Raw genomic sequence first — 10,025 nt, forward strand, 5'->3', positions numbered from 1 at the left:
GACGGTTTCTTCGAGTGGGCCCATAACCCACAGGTTTTTCCCAGGATCTTATTTGGATCTTGTAATCTTTCCGGAGATCTTTAATTCTTTTCAGCTATGACGTAAGTATGAATTTCATCAGCCATATCCCATCTCCAAGATCTATTGGAATAAAATCTCATATTTGGCTCAACCTTGCATTCTTCTTTATTCCGGAGTGTCGCAGTATTCTTGGTGGTGTTCTCCTCATCATTTTCAGCTTGGAAGACCGAAGGAGTGTTTCTCTCAACTCTTGTCCATTCTTTTGAAGATTGCCATCTCAGCTTCATGACATCCTTTCAATTGTTGTAAATCATGAGTATCCCTTCCTTGTTATCCGATGCATTTCTGAATTGTTTTCATTCTCGATCCTCCGAAGGCCATCATTTTAGAATATTCTTTGTTCTCAGCTTTCAGCTTTCATCCTCAATTCTTCTCAATTGTTGTCTCTCCATTCGCCTCTCAATTATTCTGGTGCCTTGTTCTAGTTTTCTCTCAGGTGGCTCATGATCTCTTCATTCTCATGTATCTCCATTCTTTCATGGTTGCCTCATTCATTTCAATTCTCACCGGTGTTTCTTGCAACATTTCTTCTAGTTTGTGCTCATATCTCTCCTCAATCATTTCTAGAAGAATAAGTGCTACGCTAAATCCGTTGCTTGTCATCAATTAAACTTGATGAAGGATAAGCATAACATAATTCTTATTCTTGTTCATAGTAATCTTGATTCTTCTTCCGGAGTGGCTCACGATATCAATTCCTTTTTCTCAAGTGTTCTTATCTTTTCTTTTTCGGAGTTGCAAGTTTTCTCAAGTATCTCTTCGTGAAGCTTCATCGAAGTCTTTGCAAGGCTTCAATCTTATTCTTTCATCCTTCACATCTTGCATCATCCTTTTGATACGGAGGCTCGTCATGGTGGTTCTTCAAGGATGTGATTTTCTCAAAGTGTTCTTCAAGATTCTTGTTGGAGTACCTCAAGTTTTCTTTCTCTTGCATTTCCAAGTGCAATTCTCCTTCCTTTATCCTTTGAGGTGGTATTATAACATGCTTGTTAGTGGAGGAGTCTCGAAGAGAAGTTGTTTCAAGAATTAAGTATGTAAACCCACCGACTCTATGTTCATGGGATATTTTCAACTCGTGGTTTCTTCCTTGACTTATCTTGGTTTAGTTTCACCTAAAGATTTTCCTTAGGATTGTGTCTATTATGGTGATTATCATTGATTCAAGTTCTCAAGGTATCCTCTTGGTGTAAGAAGTTTTGCTTATCTTGTTTCCCGAAACGATCCTCGTTTCTGTTAGTGGCTGGTTGTCACATCATTAGTTTGAAAAGGTTTCCATAAGCCCACTACTATCTTGTTATTTTCGTTGTTATTTTACCAACAACTCCGTTCAATTCTCTTGCAAGGATGCTTGCCAAGTTCATTTGGGATAGTAGTTGTCATTCTTTTCTTCATTCTCTTACTCCGTATGAGCTAGTTCCTATTCTATTGTTCCAGAGGCATTGTGATGTTGCTCTTTTGGGTCAATCATGTTGTTCTATCAATATCATGGTGTTCCCTTGTTCTGTTTAGTTGTTTGTTATGAATCTTGTATAATTATCCCATCTTATCAAATTTTGTCCCCTTTTCCTACCGAAGTGTTGTCGAAATTTTCCGTGAATTCTTGCTTGTTTCTCATCTCATTCCTCATCTCTTTGCAACCTTCAAGGATCGTTGGTTTCACTCGTTTGTCAAAGAAGCGACTAAGTTTTACCTCTTGCTTTCTCATCCTCTCCCCCTTTTTCATTCTTGGATCTCGGGGCGAGATCCTCTTGTAGTCTAGGAGAGTTGTGACAGCCCGAGACCGACGTTCCAGAAGATTCCCCTTCTATTCTGTTTCCGTCGTGTGATTATTTTTTAATTGTCGCATCATCATTGCATCATGCGCATCATCTGCATTGCATCGACATCCCGTTGCCGCCAATTTTCAAAACCTGCATCCGTTGTTAGTTGCCGGTTCTCGTCATTGTCCGTTCTGAGCCCGACCACACACGCACGCGTCTGCGGCATCGTTTAATTCTTGTTTTCAAATGTGTGTATAAAACTTTCACCGATTGGGTTGGAACGTGGCATGCGGTCTTAATATATTATAGGTAGACCGCCTGCCAAATTTCGTCGCAATCGGAGTCCGTCTGGTACCCGAACGGTCGACCGTAGCGGCTCCGTATTCGGTCTATCGTCGGACGTCTTTCGATATTTTAATTCTTGTTGCCGGGTCGCCCGTTTTCCCTCTCGTCTCCGTTTAACCACTCTACACGGCCACTTAACCGTTCCCGCGTTCGAGGTTGTCCGATTCCGACCGCGCGGTTGGATCCGGGACGAAATTTCGCTAAACCTAGCCCACCCTTTCTCTATAACTAGACCCTCCTCCTAATTTTAGACAACCCCTCTCCTCCCACCTCGGTACCCGTGCCACCCCGAAACCCTAGTCCCACCTCTCTCTCTCCTCCCACCAGCCTCCAGCCGCCGCGGGCCCGCCAGAGCCCATCCGAGGCCCGCCGGGCCCAGATCCGCTGCCGCCGCTTGGAGCCCGAGGCTCCCGCAGGAACTCCTCCCGTGCTCCTCCCATGGCTGGCCGACCTTGTCGTGTGTAATGCCCCAAGAGTGTAACTTGCCTTTATTGGAACCTTGTGTATGTCGGTCCACCTTGTCATTGCAATGAGAGCCCATGCATGTGTTATTTCATGTGTCTCCTTGCCATGTCTCCCTTTGCATTCATGCATCCATTCATCCATGCCTTTGTGTTTGTGGCCTTGTGATCATATGATGTGGTGTGTTGTGATGTGATGAAATTATGTGATGATGTGGATGTAGTTTGTAAGTAGGAAGTACTTGTGGTTTGCAATAGGATTCAAAACATTCCCTTTCACTATTTATCTCAAGCCAAGATTCTTTTGCTCCTTCTCTATTTCAAAAATGCCCATGTTTTAGAATGTTTTGTGGTGGGTGTGATGATATGCATTTGGTGATTTGAGGCTGTGTTTTAGTGGTGCAAATAAATACAAAGCATATCCAATAATGTTGTTTTGTAAATATTTACTTGCCCCAAAAATCCCTTTTCTATTTTTATTAAATGGGTCATAATTCCCTTATGACCAGGGGTATTTGGTTTTTTTATCTCCTACAGAATTGTCTATGTTTTATTTCCTTCTCTATTTGTTTTAAAAATAAGAAACCCTAGTGGGTTTCTTATCCCTTACCTGTCGCCAGCGTTGGGCTTTTCCCCTTCCGAGGCCCATTTCTCCCTGTGCTTCCCAGCGAGAGCCCACCTAGCGCCACCTCATCTTTCTTCGTGACGCCGTCGTTGCCATGTGCCACTTTCCGTCAGACTCCAGTGAGAGAGAAAGCACGTCGTGAGGCTCACGGACGTCGAGTCCCCCATATAGCCTCGGCGTGCGTGCTCCCTTAGCCTAGGGTTCCTCTTTCCCCTCCTTGCACCGCCACTTCCTCCCTCCATCTCCTCCTTCCCCCCAGGTAAGATCTCTGTAGTTCAGGTAGCAGAGGGAGAGGTAGCACGCCGCCATCGTCCACCGTGCATCCGCCGCCTCCGGCATCGGCCACCATGTCAGGGAGCTTGAGGAAGGCGCCCGCGCTCCATTCCCGTCCTCAGTGAGGCCGGGGAGCGACCACACCGACGGGCAGGAGCTAGTTCCCGGCGTGTTCCCGGCGAACTTCTTCCCCTGCTTCGGTTCTGCACAACGCGTCGTCAGTCTTCTTCAGATCGACCGGTTCTTCTTCAGGCTTCCTCCGATCGGCCCTCTCCCTCCTTCTTCTAGGTGAGCCGAGATTCTCCTCCCTTTCCCCTCGGTAGTGTGCAAGTAGGGTTCGTGGCCGGCCTCTTTGATCGGAGATGAGCAGGGAAGTACCTGTGTTGTGCATGTTTGTTCGTGATGTGGTGTGCACGGGCTTGTGCAGAGTAGCAGCGCGGTAGTGGTAGGGTAGTTGATCCCCACGGCACAGCAGCAGTAGCAGGAGACGCTCCGGTGGCATTGCTGTCGTCGGCATCTCTGTGTGCAAGTAGAGCATCATGTTGTCTGTGTGTGTTACCTTGTAGATTACCTGTGTTCTGTCGAGATCTGTAGCGTAGCGTAGTGGTTTGCAGTGTGGCATGTTGATCAGGTGGTGCTGGGTTCGAGTCCCGCGCGTGCCACCCCCTTTTTTGCAGTTAATTCTGCACAGTAGCACAGTGGCGCAGGGGGATGGCTTACCTCGTATAACTCCCTTGTTCTGTCGAGCAAGTGCCTAGTATTGGAGTGGTGTTGGTTCTCTGGTTGTACCAGGGGGTCTAGGGTTCGATCCCTTCCCCATCCTTTTTAATTCTTTTACAATTCTTTTTCTGTTTTGCACTTGGTTGCTTGTGCAGTTGCTGTGGAGGTGTTAGATCACCTTGTGTGTATTTTTTCCCTCACAAACAGTATGTTGTTCATAGTATTGTTGCTGGCATGATAGATAGCATGTGTAGGCTTTGTATGTGTGGGTAGGTGTGAGCTAGACCATGTGCATGTGTGTATTTTGCACTAGAGGATGATGTGTGTGTGTTTCTCATGTGCATGTTGATGGACTTATATCCTATCTTGTGCAAGTATGTGATGTGAGTGTGTGTGTGCGTTCCCCCCCACATACCTTGTGAGTAGAGCATGTGATCTTGTGGTGTGTGTGGATATATATAGTTGATCATATGTAGGTGTTCATGTGTTGTTGTGTATGCTTGTGTGTGTGTGTCTCACACATTCCCAAGGCATGAGTGCCTTTGATGAGCACATGGGCAAGCTTGTATGTGTAGGTGTAGAGATGATGTGGTGTAATCTAGTGTGTGTGTTCTCATTAGCATGTGTAGGTGCTTGCTTATGTGTGTTTGAAGTATGTGTGTGTGTGTGATGATGTGCTAAGGCACATCAACATGAGGTCCACCCCTCATGTGCACCATTGGACTTGTGAGAGTGTACATATGCATGTGTAGGTGATGAGCTAGTGGAAGCACATGTGATGATGCACCATTCATCTCTATGTGATTCCATGTAAATCTTCTTCTTAGCTTTGTGCCCAATTATTCTATGCAAGTGCCTATGTATTATATATGTTTTTGGGGTAGAATCATCCCAGGAATCCAATGGTGGGTTCAGATTCCACTTTGGAACATTTTCTCGGAATGTCATATTTCTGTTTTGGTCAATGTTTAAAGCTTGGTTCCATGTGATATGATGAGCCCAAGAGGTTGAATCTTTGTTGTGGCAGTAGAGGGTGACCCCCTCTATAGCATGTAGGTTTTGTTTCATGCTTAGGAATTCATATGTGCAAGTTGTGCCTAGTCAAAGTAGGCATGTGGCTGAAAATTCCAGTTTAGTGAAAATCTGTGATTTTCACTAAGTCTGAGAATCTGCTTATATTTTCTTCTCATGTTGTTGTGCTTGTAGAAGTCCATGTGTTGAGAATCAGCCCTGGCTATCAAATGGAAAGTTGTACCTTTTGTGTTTGTCTAGCTCTCTGTCAATTTTCATTCCATTTGGATCTCTGTAGTTATTGTTTTGGGTGCTGTCAAAATGCTTCACAGCATAAACAGCTAGTGAGAATCTGGAATTTTCACTAAGTCCCTGAAATCTGATATTTTTGTCCAAGTTAGCAGTTGTGTAACTTTCTGTGTGAAACTCCTGTGTATTCTATTTTTGCTTGTGCTTGAAGAGATTTTGAATAGATCCTGCCACATATCTTATTTGGCATATTTGGGTGGCTGTAGGTGCTTTGCATGTAGCCCTCAAATTGCTATGATGCTATTTATGGCACATCGTATAGTTTTGATGTTTTGATGCTTGTGAGTGCATAGTTGATGGTGTGGTGATATTCCTTGCACGACCCCATCCATACTTGTTTGTTTTATGTTTTCGCAACCTGGGAATACGAGAAGTATGCCATTGGAGTGTGTTGTGATGGATTTGATACGTAGGACTCTATTTCTTGTTTCGTTGTTTCCGGTTGATCCGTAGCTCCGATCGTAACGTTCTTTATATGTTTTTGCATCGTTTTTGCATGAAGCATTTGTTCGCTTCATCCTCATGCATGTCAAGATAGCTGAGAGTGCAGTTCTGTCTAGGGACTTGTATTTACTTCTCATGCTTGTGCTAGTGATTAGAATAGAGATGCATGTTCATTTTCATCTCATGCATCATGTGCTTGTTGCATCTTGTTGTGTCGTGGTTCATTGGATGCTATTTTTATGTTGTGTAGCACCGGGATCGGGAACGAGTAAGTGGATCCGGGAGAGTACATACAGGACAAACAAGAGCAGTTCCAAGCTGAGGACATCACACGCAAGATGACATGACCTTGATTCCATCTCTAGACTTGTTATGCTAGATTCGCGTTTCTTCGTCTTATGCTCGCTTCCTACCACTGAAATAATTGCCTCCTAAAATTGCCATGAAACCCAAACACTTTCCCCTCCTTGCAAATATTTAATGGCTAAGTAGGCTTGCTCAGCTTCTAATGTTAGCGTTGCTAGTTACAGGTGCTTTGTCTCATGTGATAACATGAGCTTGATATCATTATGTTAAATTTGTTATTTAATATATGCACCTATATACTTGGTAAGTAACAGAAGTCCTAGCCTTTTGACGGGTGTTTTGTTCCGTTATGCCGCCATAGTTTCCGGCTACCGGTGTTTGATTCCATAACTGATCGCTCCTAAGACGTTCGGGGTTGTTATGGGGACCCCCTTGATAAATTGTGTAGTGCTAAGACTTGTCTGAAAGGACCCAACATTGGTGTTAATTTGCTAATCACTTAATAATAATCTGCATAGGGAATAGCTACCCCGAGGAATTAATCAACAACCCGGGCCAGTGCTCCTCATGAGTGTTGGTCCAAACTAGAGCACCGTGTCGGGCCATCCCGGGGCAACTCAGGAGATTTCTCTGGCCACTGTACGCTTCGCTTATCCGGCGTGTCCTGAGACTGAGACACGTCGGGAGGTCCTGCTAGTCTTGTCTTACCTTAGCGATATATCTTGCGTATAGGAATCCCGGTGAAGCTTTGGTTCTCCCCAAAGTTGAGGTTTTACTCTAAGGAATCCGACGAGATCACGAGATTCGTGATAGCGGATTACTTTGCGGCCTGTGACCGTTTGTGATGGACTAGTTGGAGCACCCCTGCAGGGTTTAATCTTTCGGAAAGCCGTGCCCATGGTTATGTGGCAATTTGGAATATTTGTTAACATCCGGTTGTAGATAACTTGAACCCAAACTAATAAAATTGCCAATTGTGTGCACAACCGTGACTGTCCCCTTCGAAGACCTCTCTTCGATCGGGAACACGGTGGGGTTATGATTGACGTAAGTAGGTGTTCAGGATCACTTATTGATCAGCTAGTCATCGACCGCTAGTATATACCACCTTCAATACTTGTTCTACGTAAGTTAGCCACCATAAATGCTTAGGATGCTGCAACCTAAACACTGAACCTTCCTTACCTAATAACTTGACTAGTTCTGGCACCGAGGTCATAGATTGTTGAGTCCCCGTGCCTCACAGATTCCTTCAACACACCAACAGGTACAGGTACGCCCGACACAGGTGATCCCGACGGCACGCAGCTGGCGTGGCAGTACGATGAGGAGAGCGACCGCTTGTACGTAAACTATCCAGAAGACTGAGGCGTGGTCGTGATCGTGGGCAAGCATGCAGGGTAGCATAGTCATTTCTCATGTTATGTAGTCCATAGCAAAACTACCTTGTGTGAAATAATGTGTGATGTAACTCTGATATATTCTATGAGATGGCAGTTGAATCCCTAATTGTCATTCTATTATTATGTATGTGCTATGTTACCGTGCTTGCGAAACGCTTAGATGCGCTTCTTTCCATTTTGGGGCCTCGTTCCCTAAATCGGAAAGGACCGCATCTTAGTCGTTACAAGTTGGTAATGAGAGCCTTACGATCATAGTAGCCTTTGTGTGATCGTACTTAGCCGAGTCGAGTCTAGTAAAATGTTTTGAGCCTTAGTTATATCGGAGAGTAGGATTCCTTTTTCTCCTCTTCCTTGATCTTGTGAGGTTCCCGTCTTAGGAAATCTTAATTCTACTCCTCTTCTCGCTCAAAAAAAATTTAGGATCACGCGGGTACTGTTGAAACCTATATGATTCCGATGTGACGGAGTTCTGTCTTGGTGCCTCATGTCTGCCTTGATTTCTTCCGGGGAGTTGAGCTCCAGGGGATTCTTTTGCACATCGCCATCATTCAGATTTCTGAGTATCTCAAAACGAAGGATGTTCGCAATTGCTTCAATACTAGTTGTGGCGAGATAACCCCGATGTCCCCAGTACTGGTGTAGATTGTCCGGGAGTACTGCCATACTTTGTATCATTGAGATCACGAGGGTCTGTTGTAGATGAAGGTCCGAGATTCTGGTTATGTGTTGACGGATATGATACAGTGGACGGGTTAGTATAGGAGTTGTGTGGATATTACCCCTTGTATCCGTGTACCAGATTGCATGACCAGATATTTCGGGAATTCGTAGGTGGGATATCAAGTAGTGACTTATTGGACAATCTTCCTACAGATGCATGGTGTGAGGTTGGGATTCGATACTCAGTGGGTGTGTTTGTTCACGGTCGTCTTACAGCGGTTCTCGTTGGGTCTTAAAGAGTCCTTGTAGCTTGCTACGACTCGGGGATACTTCGTAAGTCGTGTGCACTACCTTCCACAGGATGGCTACTGTAAATTCGAGCCCGTGCGATCTTATCCACGAAGATATCGGATGAAATCTTGATCATATATTTGTTCCGAGCAGTTCTAGCTCATACTTGTTTGCAAGTGGTCTTAATCAGAATTTTGTCGACCGTCACTTTGAGGAAGCATTCTTACTATTTTGTTCGAGTGCAATTGCTAATATTCCTGTTCAGATATTCCTGCCGGTTTTGATTCAGCTATACCTTCAATTTATTCTGTGGGCTAATGTGTTGTCCGTATTCAGGATGGCTCCACCAACTCGTTAGAACCAAGGGCGTGAGGATGTGCCGCCACCACCTCCTCCTCCGGAGAATCCTCCTCCGTCGTCGCCTCCTCCTGCAGAGGCTTGGCAAGCGGTGCTGGCTGCTACAAATGCAAACACTCAGATGCTGATACAGTTGTTGCAAGAGAGGGCTAATCAGCAGCAAGGCAATTTCCAGCATGGTGGCAATCAGTTTGCTAATCTGAATCAGTTCCTGTCGAATCAGCCGAAGACTTTCACTTCCTGTGACCAGCCGTTTGATGCTGAGGATTGGATCCATGACATGAACAAGCACTTTCAATGCAGCAATGTTCATCCTGAGGATTTCGTCAAGTTTGCTACATTCCAGCTGAAGGGGAAAGCATCTATCTGGTGGCAACGGTTGAAGGATTCCAGGGGTGCTAGAGTGATCACTTGGGATGTGTTCTCCCGTGACTTCAGATCCCACTACATTCCGTCCAGCTTCGTGGAGGAAATGCGTGAGAAGTTCGGGCGCTTGAAGCAAGGTGGTAACTCCGTGTACAAGTACAATGTCGAGTTCCACGAGCTAGCCCGATACGCCTTGCAGGATATCCCTGATCAGAAGAGCAAGATTTATCAGTTCAGAGGTGGCTTGAAAGAAGATTTGCAGTTAGCTCTTGCTTTGCACGATCCTGAGGAGTTCGATAAGTTCTACAACTTAGCTCTCAGGGCTGAGGCAGGTTTGCTCAGGGTGGAGAATTCTAAGAAGCGCTTCGGAGATTCCAGCTCGTCTTCTACTCAGGTGGTTCAGAAGCAATAGAAGTTTTGGGTGTCTCCTCCTCCTCCTCGGCACACACAGTAGTTCAAGCATTCTGGTGGCCATGGTTCTTCCCACCCACCCAACCCAGCTTTCCAACAGAGATTCCAGCAGCAGAAGCAAGGGCCTCCTCAGACACAGTACCGTCAGCCAGCAGATGTTACTTGTCACAAGTGTGGCAGAAGGGTCACTATGCCAACAAGT

This window comes from Hordeum vulgare, chromosome 4H (assembly GCF_904849725.1).
Source record: "Hordeum vulgare subsp. vulgare chromosome 4H, MorexV3_pseudomolecules_assembly, whole genome shotgun sequence".
Taxonomy (NCBI): Eukaryota; Viridiplantae; Streptophyta; class Magnoliopsida; order Poales; family Poaceae; genus Hordeum; species Hordeum vulgare.